Source organism: Colobus angolensis, unplaced genomic scaffold (genome assembly GCF_000951035.1).
Source record: "Colobus angolensis palliatus isolate OR3802 unplaced genomic scaffold, Cang.pa_1.0 Scaffold646, whole genome shotgun sequence".
Lineage (NCBI taxonomy): Eukaryota > Metazoa > Chordata > Mammalia > Primates > Cercopithecidae > Colobus > Colobus angolensis.
The window spans coordinates 487,662-501,105 of NW_012120110.1; positions in this window are offsets into that span (position 1 = coordinate 487,662).

Genomic DNA, 13,444 nt, shown 5'->3' on the forward strand with positions numbered 1-13,444 from the left:
GTGAAACCCCATCTCTACTAAAAATACAATAAAACTAGCTGGGCGAGGTGGTGGGCGCCTGTAGTCCCAGCTACTCGGGAGGCTGAGGCAGGAGAATGGCATGAACCCAGGAGGCGGAGCTTGCAGTGAGCCGAGATCGCGCCACTGCACTCCAGCCTGGGCGACAGAGTGAGACTCTGTCTCAAAAAAAAAAAAAAAAAAAAGTAAAAGACATTAATTAAACCCAATATGATGTGATAGATTCTGATTTAAGAAAAGAAATTCAAATAGATTCTCTTTTAGACAGTCACTCTTTGAATAGTAACCAATATTAGGTGAATACAATGCTGATATATATTACTTTACCCCACCTAATTCATTCTCCACATATTCTCTGTTCATGAAGGCTGATCTGTATGTCTTACAGATTAGAAAACACTTGCTCTCAGTTCCCAGTTTGGTTTGGTCAATGAGATGTGCTAGCAGGAGACCAGAGAACTGGCCATGTTGGTTTCACACTTCTGCCAAAGATAGTTCCTGGCTTGTGGACCTAGGGTACAAAACCATCCCATTTTCCCCAGGAATTTCTCAGTTTTAGCACCTAAAGCCTGACATTCAAGAAACTCTGGGGCTCCATTCAAGCCCCAGAAAAAAAAACAAAAACAAAAAACAGATGATTCATCACCATGGGTAAACACCTCCATTTGGTTAGTATAAACCCCAAATATCTGAGACAGGTCTCAGTTAATTTAGAAAGTTTATTTTGACAATGTCGAAGATACACCCCTGTGACACAGCCTCAGGATATCCTGATAACATGTGTCCAAGGTGATCAAAGCACAGTTTTGTCTTATACATTTGAGGACGACATGAGACATCAATCAACATATGTAAGATGAACATTGGTTCAGTCTGGAAAGGCGAGACAACTCAAAGCAAAGGTGGAACGACTCAAAGTGGGGAGGGTGCTTCCAGGTGATAGGTAGATAAGAGACAAATAGTTGCATTCTTTTGAGTGTCTGATTAACCTCTCCAAAGGAGGCAAACAGATATGCATTTATCTCAGTGAGCGGAGAGGTGACTTTGAAGGGAATGAAAAGCAGGTTTGTCTTAAGCAGTTCCTAACTTGACTTCGCCCTCTAGCTTAGTGATTTTGGGGCCCCAATATTTATTTTCTTTCACATTTTTCTCCTTTTGTTTTTAAAAACATTTTGGAGAAAGCATTTTAGAAGAAAATGAGTCTCTGGCCTCAGGCTTCATCTAATCCCTCATGGCTAAGAAGGTTCATTCCTAGATGGATATGTCCAGAGTTATTAGGAAAGCTAATTTTTAACAGGTTGTGAAGTCTCACATCCTATGAAGAGAAAATAGGGGAAGGAAGGGAGAAAAACAACAACAACAAAAAAGAACAATACTGGAAAACTGATATAGGCCACATTATTCTGAAATTCATATATCAGTAGGCAAGTATGAAAGTGGCTTATGTATGTAAGTAGGTTGCTGTTATTTTCTTTTCTTTTTTTTTGAGACGGAGTCTCGCTCTGTCACCTGGGCTGGAGTGCAGTGGCCAGATCTCAGCTCACTGCAAGCTCCGCCTTCCGGATTTACACCATTCTCCTGCCTCAGCCTCCTGAGTAGCTGGGACTACAGGCGCCCGCCACCTCGCCCGGCTAGCTTTTTGTATTTTTGAGTAGAGACAGAGTTTCACTGGGTTAGCCAGGATGGTCTCGATCTCCTGACCTCGTGATGCACCCGTCTCCGCCTCCCAAAGTGCTGGGATTACAGGCATGAGCCACTGAAGTTTAATTTGTCTAGCATCAGTTTTCAGGGCTTTATGAAAGCACAGCTAAGTTCTCAGTTAGGAATAAGTTCTCAATAAGGAAAAATGGGGGAAGAAAATGAGGAAAATAATTGAAAACATATTTTTTAAGAATTGTAGTCAAGAAAAATTAGAATTTGATCCAAACTGAAAAATAATAAAAATTGAAAAACATTAGACAAGACTAGAATCTAACAACAGGTGTACTATAGTTTTTGAAACATATTTTTTCTCTCTCCAGTTTTCCATCTTTACTAAAGACAAGTTTTGGTAGGACTGGTTTGCTTTATTATACTTGTCCTGATTATTTATACACAGTGAAGCAAGAATAATTATTTTTTACATAGGCTTTTAAATTGGCTTTGATGGAACTTTGTCCCATAGAAGGAATCTCAGATAAGCCTCTTTTAAAGCTGAACCCAGCCATGGATTTGTGCCATCAAATACCCATTAGTTGGGTGATCCTCTCCTCTTAAGATCCCAATATAAACTTGGGGCTCCTGAGCCTCTCAGAAAGTGACATTCTTTACTTACCCCAGGTCAGGAACCCTGTACATGGGCTGTGTAGACAAGGTACGAGGCCAGTTTTCCCAATGGGCTTTTATTGGCTCCATAAGTTAAGTTTCATTTCTTAAAGGAAAGCACAGCATTCCAGTGAAAGACTTGGTAAAATAACCAGTTTCTCCCATTGTGTCCTGTTACAAATTATAACAGATTTTTATTGCACTTATGCAAATAACCATATTGCTGTAAGTTAAGAATACTCTCAAATAGTTTCCAAATTCAAATTCTGGAGAAATCAGGTAAAGAGACATAAATATGCTCCAAGTTTTCTTCATAGGAGTATACTAAATTGTTGAAACCTTTCAATAGCTCAAAATAAAAGTTTCCTTGACTCTGAAAAAAAAAAAAAAAAAACATAAGAGTCAGCAACATTTTAAGCAAAAATATAAAAAGATACTTCAGTTTTCTGTTAGTTCAGTCTCTGTAGTAAATTCCTGTTCTGCTTAATATTCATGAACATTTCAGCTCCCCATGAGCCTGAAAGTTTTCCCTCTCAAAATTATCAGAAACCTATATTCAAAAACACCTATTAGAGTTTTATAACTGATTATGAAACCACCTTCTAAGGAGGACCAAACAAGGCACCAATTGTCCATGAATGACAAAATATTTTGGGGCAGCCATAATCAAAGACAAAACTAACCAGAAAATTTGTTACCTCTGTGGTACACAATAATTTAACATAACAGTTATAATTATTACTGATGATGTACACTAAGTCATATCAGGATTATAGGTGTTTTCCATGATTTTGGAACACATATCAATAATATCTTTATACAAGTACAACCCAAAGGAAAGCAAACACCATTTAATATTTGACAATGCTTACTGTAAAATTTTATGCCAAATAATCCAAATTATGTCATTTTTTGAATTTAGGGAAACTAATATCTTAAAGGATTCACTAGATCAGAAAATGACATAATTTCTAATTTGATTTTTGAAAGTTTATCAAATATCAAAGGTTTAAAATGCTTGATATCACAGGTCGTTATAAAATAAGTTATTCATTTGACCGAAGTCATAACTCGAGAATTTTAAAGAAAAGGGAAAAAACCTTCATTCTTTGAAAGGAGACTTAATTTTCCATACAATAAACTCCAATAAAGACAGCATAAAGCCATATAAATTTGTCTTTCAAAATTTTATAAACAATCTATAAAATTTTAATCTTGACCATAAGATATTGAAACTACCTTTGCAAAATTATGACTGACACAGTGAAAGAGATCTAACCTAACTGACTCCATCTTGCGTCTAACCTTTAAACTGTCTTTGTTCTTTCCTGGGCATAGGCTGAGATAACTTTGGGAAGAACATAGTTCATACTTTCTAGTTTAAAAGAAAGATGATAACAGTCCTTTCCCAAAATGAACCTCCTTTTGGCCTGGGGAGTAGACTGCCTTTGTGGGACTAACAAGTTAGCCACAAGATTAGAAATTATGGTTTAAAAGCCATGTAGCTGGAGGCTACAAGATTCTGACCCTTCCTAAACTCCTCCTAAGAGCAGTGCTTGAGATATTTTGCAGACTCTGCACTTGATGGATCAGTTGGCATCACACAGATTGATAAACTAGTGAATCTGGTCTTGGGGCCCCCACTCAGGAACTGACTCAGTGCAAGAGGACAGCTTCAACTTTCCATGATTTTATTTCCAACCCAACCATTTAGCACTTTTAACTTATTGGCCTCCCCCTTATTCACCAGATTACCCTTAAAAATTCTGCTCTCCAAATGCTTGGAGAGACTGACTTAAGTAATCATAAAACTTCAGTCTCCCACACAGCTGGCTCTGCATGAAATGCTCTTCCTCTATTGCAATTCGGCTCTGTCTAGGCAGTGGGCAAGGTGAACCCATTGGGCAGTTACAATATAACTTCCATAAGCCTTTTATAAACTTTATATCCTTTATTAAGAAGTTGGTTACTGCTTCAAGAAAACTTTGTTAATCTGACACAGGGACCCATATGCTGATCTTGCATCATTGTGCTTTTGGTGTTAATGATTAATTTATAGAGAAACTAAATTGACCCTTACAATCTCACATGCCCACCTCTTTTGCAACAGTCCCTGGGCCTTGAGGAGTTGAATAACTTTAATTTCTGGCCCTATGTTTCAGGAATGCAGTTTATTTTGATTGACATCTTCTACTCGGCCTGAAGAAGAGGTTTTAGTTGCTGTCAGTGTTTAAGACTTAGCAGGACTTGGTGTCATTTTTAGACCCAGGAGTCAAAGCCCTGTAACTCAATGTCATAAGTACTTTAAAAGAACACACAGAATGATACATTGATATAATAACCTTAATTTTAAAAAATCATCTCAGCTTTTCTCCTAAGTGGGTCAAAACAATATTAATGGCATATGAATTGTTTTTATAAACCATAAAATCTGTTAGGCTAGTTAACAAAAGGAAAAAGAAAAGACTGTCTGCACTGCACGGAATATTATGTTGGAAGAAAATATTTCCTTTAGACCTTTTACAAAACAATTTTAGCCTCAGGCTACAACAAACAGAATTTGAGGAAAAAAACTTGTACGAGCTGAAAATGAGTTGAAGGAGAGCATTACTATTTAGCACTCGTTAAGAGGGAGGAGAAACCCAGAAACAGTGAGATGCAATAAAAGTTGAACTTTGGGTTAAAATAATTAAAACCTCTTATAATTTATTAAGAGTAAATTAATACCTTAGAAAACCAATGTATAAGTGTTTTTTACATTGATCCCAATCTCTAGAAAAACATTATAATTTTTCTTTCATTATAGACAACTTGATCATACAAAAGTATTTTTCCTTTTAGAAATCCTCTTATTGCGACTTACACCAACTGTTCATGACATGCTTGGACTTTCTTGTTTGTCTGGAACATCCCTCTATCAGAAACAACCAGTCATTTTATTCTAGGACTAAATGTACCATACAATACTTTTTCTCATATAAACTTATTTCTCTTTAAGCTTTCTTATTAAAAAAAAAAAACTCTTTATTTATAAGACTTTCTTTACATCTGTCTTATTTTCTGTTTCCTTTTACCTTGTTTTGTACATGGTCTTTAAATAAGCTTTGAATTAGAAAAAAAATTGTTCATATTTTTAAAAAGGACATACTTTTTTTTAAGAAAGAAGGTTTTCCTACAACAGAATTTTACTGGAAAATACCCAAATAATGAAATATTTATTATTTAATTTAATTTAACATTAGATTCGAAATTGGGATGAGTTTGTCTACAAGTATTTATCCCATTACATTTACCTAATTATTTTAATTGTTTACCTAGATTATTCATGAAAACTGCAATAGTTATCATTTAAAGTTATGGAACTGCCATTGCAAAATTATAACTAAGACTGAACTGTCCCCATCTTGCTTCTAACTTCCAAGCTGTCCTTGTTCATTCCTAGGCATAGGCTGAACTAATTTTGGGAAAAACTCAGTTTATAGTTTAGCTTTGAAACAAAGACTGTAACAGTATTTTTCCAAAACAAACGTTACTGTCTGTGGACTAGACCACCTAAGCCACAAAATTAAAGGTTTTCATAATCTTACTAAATTCAAGAGGTAACTATTTTCATTAAACTAATATCAATGTCTTATTTATTAAAAATTACATAAGCAAAGATCATTCTGTCTTGAGCTGGGTTTATAGTTTTGTAATCTCTATGCCAAATTTTGACATCTTATAGTATTTGGTAAGGATAAGTATAAAGTTTCTTGATTAATATATGCAAACTAAATGTACACTTGAAATTCTTAAGACATTTCTAACATCACTTTACCAAGCTAGCTTATTTATTAAAGATATTACTTAAGTTACATAAACTTGCAAAAAGCATTTGACAATTTTTTTCCTGATGAAGTATTTGATTCAAGTGCTTTTATTTTCTTAAGCCAATTAATTAGAAATCTTTTATATATTTGTGGTAGTAAAATATTGTGTACACAGCACATAATTACATAGATGTATTAGGCATTCCAATAGAAGTACATCTTATGAATTCATAAAGATCATTTTTTGCCCATCTTAGATTTTTAAATTCTTGATCACCTGTTTTATAACCCTAGGCAGTTGTGAGCTAAATAGCCTTAAATTTATATATTAAGGGAAACAACTCAGGTGAAAATCAAATAGCAAAATTTGTATCATAATTTATGGAGAGAACAAGTCTGGTGTGCTAGAGGGAAATTAAAAATGATTTAATTGCCAATTAAACATAAAATATAGAAATTATAAAGGCCTTTTAAATATATACACACACATATATATATACATACACACACAAAGATCCTATATTATTTACTTCAGAACTTTAACCATGAAATAAATACAAATTCACCAGTTTGCAAAAGTCCCTATTGAATCCAAACAGTGCTTCTTACCTTAATAGAAAAATAATAGCAGATTTAAAGTAGGCAGAAAAGAAAATACAGAAAAAGAAAACTTCGGAACTCTGTAGTTTGCAGGTCAACCTTAGGGTTCTTTTTCCTTAATGTAAATGTGCACAAAGACCATATTACATTTTACATCATTACAACCTATGGAATGCTTGAAAGGGGGGTCATTCTCTTTGTTTTATTCTTATTCTTAGATTATTTGTTTCCCATTTTCATTAAAAGGAGGAGCTCAGCTGTGGCCTAGGGTTTCTGGGTAGTGAACTTTTGGGTGTTGCTTGTGGGCAGGATGCTACAGTGTGTCACCACTGAGTCATTTCCACCCTTTTAGGTTTATCAGTTTCTTTCTCAAGAAGTCTATGACCTCTGAGAGGGCTCAAAATGCCGGGTCATCAGCCCTTCTATGCATTTCCTGGATGAGTTTTTTTAAATTAATTTTTTGGGGGAATTTCCCTGTAGGGCCACTGCACTTCATGGCGGGTGAACCTCCTAGACGTTTCCATGAAGTTCCCAGTCACCCAGTGATGCCTTTCAGCTAGGAGAAGCAAAATGCCCTTTCTCTTCAGAGCTGAGAAAACTCAGTCTCTAATTTACCTATGAAAACAATTCAATTCCTCACACAAATGTGCCCCAAAAGGCTGAATTGATATTAATTTTGGTAAAAAAAAAAAAAAGCAATAGAAAAGACCTTTTAGAATGCATATCCAAACTAGAATTAGGATCCTTAAATGAAAACATCCTAGGAGAATGACAAAAACAAAAGCAAGACCACTTCCTGTAAACTGTGCTCAGCCACCCCTAGGTTTGTAGCTCTTGTCTGCCATCATACATGCCAAGGTTAAGCACTCTCACAGTACAAGGTAATCTCTGGTAGCTACAAAGCCAAAGAGATCACATTATGCAATACAGGAAAGCAGAGATTTAGACCTAAGAATAATCTTCCCAAGACTCTTGAAAGTTCACAAAGCAAACAGAACATCCCAAAAGGGGTGAGTGGTGCATTTGTTCTGAATTTTTTAAAGAGGTTCAAGTCATTGGAAGCCTTCTCTAGATTTTTTGGTACTGCAGATGGCAAATGGGGAAGAAGGTATAAGGGTGGAAGATAAGTAAACAAAAGAACATTTTTTTTAAGACAGGAAGCAAACACAGAAACCAAGCACGTGGGTTTTGAGGGTGTTTTTGTTTGTTTGTTTTTTTAGTTGGCAACTGTGAGGAATTTTAGCCAAATTAGAGAGGCTTTGTTATCCATAATTTGGAATTCTCACTCAGATTTGACCAAGTCAGTTAGAGTTGATCGAATATAATGGGAGAAAGACCAGAACAAATGACAAAAACACTAATAATGTTATGGCTGAGTGCTCTAATCATAAGGAGAAGTTAAGACCAGCTGGTTGTTAAATTTTACCAAGACAAAACTTCAATTTAGCTACTTACCTAGGGATGGGTCTCAGGCTGAATACTGCCCTCTACCATCAAGCAGGAGGGAAAAAATTCAACTCATCCTCTCTGCTGGGAGCAAGTTCAAACTCCATAAAAGGGTTATCTGCCTTCCATTCTCATGGAAGCAGGAAATCTTGTCTTCCTTGTTGGAAGCAAGTAAAACTCAAAAAAAAAAAAAAAAAAAGGAGTTGAAGAGCAAAATAAACTTTAGATCTCAACCAAATTCTGGGAGATTAGGGATTCTCTGGAGGCAGTGCCCCCCCAGACGTCAACAAATTGTCATATTGGTTTCAGCCATAAAGTTAGCTCAGGCTGGTACCCAAGCACTGATAGGAGATTTGTCAAATGTCAGGGGAATCTCCACTCAGAATCCCTCTGTGGTTACCAAAATGTGAACCCCAACTATCTGAGACAAGTCTCAGTTCGTTTAGAAAGTTTATTTTGCCAAGTTTGAGGACGTGCTCCACTGACACCGCCTCAGGAGGTCTTGACAACATGTGCCTAAGATGGTCAGAGCACAGTTTGGTTTTATACATGTGAGGGAGACATGAGACATCAACCAACATATGAACATTGGTTCAGTCTGGAAAGGTGGGACAACTCAAAACAAAGGTGGGATGACTCGAAGCAGGGAGGAGGCTTCCAGGTCATAGGTAGATAAGACACAAATAGTTGCATTCTTTTGAGTTTCTGATTAGCCTCTCCAAAGGAGGCTAATCAGATATGCATTTATCTCGGTGAGCAGAGGGGTGACTTTAAACAGAATGGGAGGCATATTTATCCTAAGCAGTTACCATCTTGACTTCTCCCTTCAACTTAGTGATTTTGGGGCCCCAGGGTTTCTTTTCCTTTCACAGTAGATCCTCAAGATTTTGCAAATTATCTATCTCTCCTTTGTTCTTTAGTCATATTAGTGTTAATGGCTCTTGATGCTGTTTGTCCCATAATACTGCCCTCTACCTTGTTGGTTTTCCTAATTTTCATCCACATATTTGTAAATAGTTCTATTAAAGTTGTTTAACCCTTTCTGAGGGTGCTAGTTATTTTACTCAGTACCCTGAGCACAAAATAACTTTTTATCAAACTTCAAATATGTGATAATAGCATCATGTTTATGTAAATAAATATTCATGGCTTTTTTAGATGCATACTGAAGTATACTGGAATGAAACTTCAGAATGTCTTGGATTTTCTTTAACATATTTTTCAAAAATGAGGGAGAGGAGTAGATGAAGCAAGGCTATCTAAGCTTGAAAATTCTGCCATTGGGATATTGGATATCTAGAAGCTCATTTCACTATCCTTCACATTTATGTATGTTAGAAAGTTTTTTAAAAAAATGAAGAATAAAGTAATTCATACAATTTGAGTTGCATGAGGAAAGTTACTAAATAAATATATAGTCATATTCTTTAAAATAACATAAGCCTAAAATAATCTTCGACATGTCAAGTTCTAACTGTGGAGAAAGATTATGCTGGACCAATTCAATTTTCTCCAAGTCTTCTCTGGGACCAGTGACAAACATGTACAGAAGTGTTGGTCAGGAATAGACCTGAATAGAATGAAATTATATAGGCCATGTGTCAATGCCAAGGAAAAAGTCTTATTGAGCCTGTTTCTGTAATTTATTCATGCCTGAACCAGTCAATGTTGCTAAGACAATGAATGTCTTCTGCATTTGGGCCTCTGTTCTCCGTAATAAAAATAATTACTGAGTTCTAAATATTTTTCATATACATTAGAAAAAAAGGACTTTTTTTTTTTTTTTTTTTTTTGTGAGACGGAGTCTCGCTCTGTCGCCCGGGCTGGAGTGCAGTGGCCGGATCTCAGCTCACTGCAAGCTCCGCCTCCCGGGTTTATGCCATTCTCCTGCCTCAGCCTCCCGAGTAGCTGGGACTACAGGCGCCCGCCACCTTGCCTGGCTAGTTTTTGTATTTTTAGTAGAGACGGGGTTTCACCGTGATAGTCAGGATGGTCTCGATCTCCTGACCTCGTGATCCGCCCGTCTCGGCCTCCCAAAGTGCTGGGATTACAGGCTTGAGCCACTGCGCCTGGCCAAAAAAAAGGACTTTAAAGGTAACATGTTCATTGTCGAACATTTGGAAATTGCAAAGTACTGTAAGAAAAAATAATCCCCCAAAAGTCTATTGCAATGTGATAATTACTGTTAATTTGTCAATGTATTTCAATCTGGACAGTTCCTGAAAGTGATTTTTTTAATGTGTGCCCATACACCACACACATATATATTACAATCGCTGAAGTTATCATGTGCAGGTACAGATTTACTACATTGAAATTCTAATTTCAATGTAATAAGAGTAAATAAAAAGTGGTGAAATGCAAATTTTGTTAACAATACTTTAATAATAGATTATATTCCGCTAGATAGATAGCCCATATTTTATTTAAACCCCGTCCTAAGAATGGGCATTAAAAGTGTTGTGAATTTTTCTTTGTTATCTGTTAATATAAATATACTTTTACATAAACATTTATATGTCTGTCTCAATATTTTTGTAATATCAATTCCCAGAAATGGAATTCCTAGGCCATAAATATAAACAATTTTAAGATTTTTGAAACATATTTAAAAGTTTATTTCCAGGAAGCTTATAACTTAATTACCTTCCAGCGATATATGAGCATAATAATATTACTCTGATGTAGTACATTTAAGAAGCTGTTGTTTTGTTTTGTTGTATTGTGTACTCAGTACTATTTCCTATCATCTTTCTTCTGACTAGGCCAGGCTAAACATAGCACTTAATTCCTAGCAATAATTGTTGTTTCAAATAATGGTCACATCCCTTAAGAAGGCAAATCAGAATCCTTTCTGTGGTTGATAAAAATGCACAGAATGAAGCAGCTTTTCTATTTTAAGTGAGATTGCTAGGTTGGTTTTTGTGAAATTTATAATCAATACCACAGCAAGAGGTTCTATGAGTAATAGAAAAAATGTGGGAAGTATGCAAAGCAGAGCACAGACATCACACATAATTATGAAGACAAAAAGAAACAAAAAGACTAAGAAACAAAGAAAAATATAACCAATTTCAGGACAGAGGCATTGTTCCTTCAGTTCTTCACAAAATAATCAAATTGTCTCCAAGAAATGTAATTGTGTCTCACAAAGAATTTCAAGAAATTTTTTTTTTTAATACTTTAAGTTCTAGGGTACATGTGCATAACCTGCAGGTTTGTTACATATGTATACTTGTGCCATGTTGGTGTGCTGTTCACCATGCAAGAAACCAAGCTTTACAATGTATGGCATCCAATCCAAAATTACCAGGTATTCAAAGAAGCAGAAAAATTCGACAGATAATCTGAAGATAATAGAATTAGTAGAGAGGGACATTAAACCAGTCAGTATAATTATATCTATACCTTTTAAAATATAGAGAGTAAAAAAAGTTTAAAAAATATATAAATTTTATAAAAATAACAGCAATTGAAATTATAGAAATGAAAATTACAAAGTCTGAGAAGATAAATCCTTAAGAATGGATTAACAGCAGATTAGACACTGCAGAATAAAAGTGTACTTGAAGTTAAAGTAATAAAAATGAGAAAATGAAACACAAATAGAAAAATAATTTTAAAATGCATAGAACATTGATGAATTATGACACAAATTCAATTTACCTGAAACACATGTCATTGAAGTCATTGAAGGAAAGAAAAAAGAAAATAAAATAAATAATTGATATAATAGAATGCACATCAAAACTACAACGAGATATCATCTCACCCCAGTTAAAATGGCTTATACCTAAAAGACAGGCAATAATAAATACTGGAACGGAGAAAGAAGATTTCTGGTACACTGTTAGTGGGAATGTAAATTAGTAGAACCACCACAGGGAAGAGTTGGCAGGTTCCTCAAAAAACTAAACATTGAGCTATCATATGATCCAGCAATCCCACCACAGGGATATTCTCAAAAGAAAATCAGTATATAAAAGCTATATTTGCACTCCTATGTTTGTTGCTGTACTGCTCACCATAGGTAATATTTAAAAGCAACCTAAGTGTCCATCAACAGATGAATGGATAAAGAAAATGTGGTACATATACACAATGGAGTACTATTCAGTCATAAAAAAATGAGATCCAGTCATTTGCAACAAAGATGGAACTGAAAATGATTATGTTAAATGAAATAATCCAGGCAAAGAAAGATAAACGTTGCATGTTCTCAATTATTTGTGGGACCTAAAAATTAAAACAATTCAACTCATGGACATAGACAGTAGAAGTATGGTTACCAGAGGTCAGTTAAGTGTAGCAGGTAGCTGAAGGGAAGGTAGAGATGGTTACTGGGCACATAAGCAATAGTAAGAATAAATAAGACTTACTCTTTGATAACACAACAGGGTGACTATACTCAGCAATAACTTAATTGTACATATTAAAATAATTTAGAGCATAATTGGGTTGTTTGTGACTCAAAGGAATAATGCTTGAGGGGATGGATATCCAGCTCTTAATCATGTGCTTATTTCACAAGGCATGACTATCAAAATATCTCATGTATCCCATAAATATATACAACTACTGTGTACATACAAATATTTAAAATAACAAAATTATAAAAGAAACCCTCCCAAAATGATATAAATAAATGATAAATATCTCTATTTTAATAAAAATTATGAACCCACAGATCCAGCAAACTCAAAGAACCCGAAGCAAAAGAAATACAAACAAAACTACACCAAATAACATCATAATCAAATAGTTAAAAAATTTTAATAAAGAAAAAATCTTAAAAGTATCCAATAAAAGAAACTCACATTATGTACAAAACAACAAAGATAAAAATTATATCACACTTCTCATTGGAAAAATGAAATCCAGGCAACGCCAAAGCAATATCTTTAAAGTATTGATAAAATAAAACCATCAGCCTATAAATCTACATCCTGACAAAAATCTTCCAAAAACAAGAAAAAATAAAGAATATTGGAAAATACAAAGAAAAAATAATTTACAGCAACAAACTTTCAATACAAAAACATTATAGATATTCTTCTAACCAAAAGAAAAAGAATGCCAGATGTAAAATTGGATACACCAAAGGGAATGTGGAGCTCTAAAATTTAAAAATTCTAAATAAATAAATCATGTACTTTTTTTCATTTTCAGAATTATTATAAAATGATTGACTATTTATAGCAAAAGTAATAATGACATACACTGTTATTAATAATAAATATAGATGTAAATTGTGTGGCAATAATATC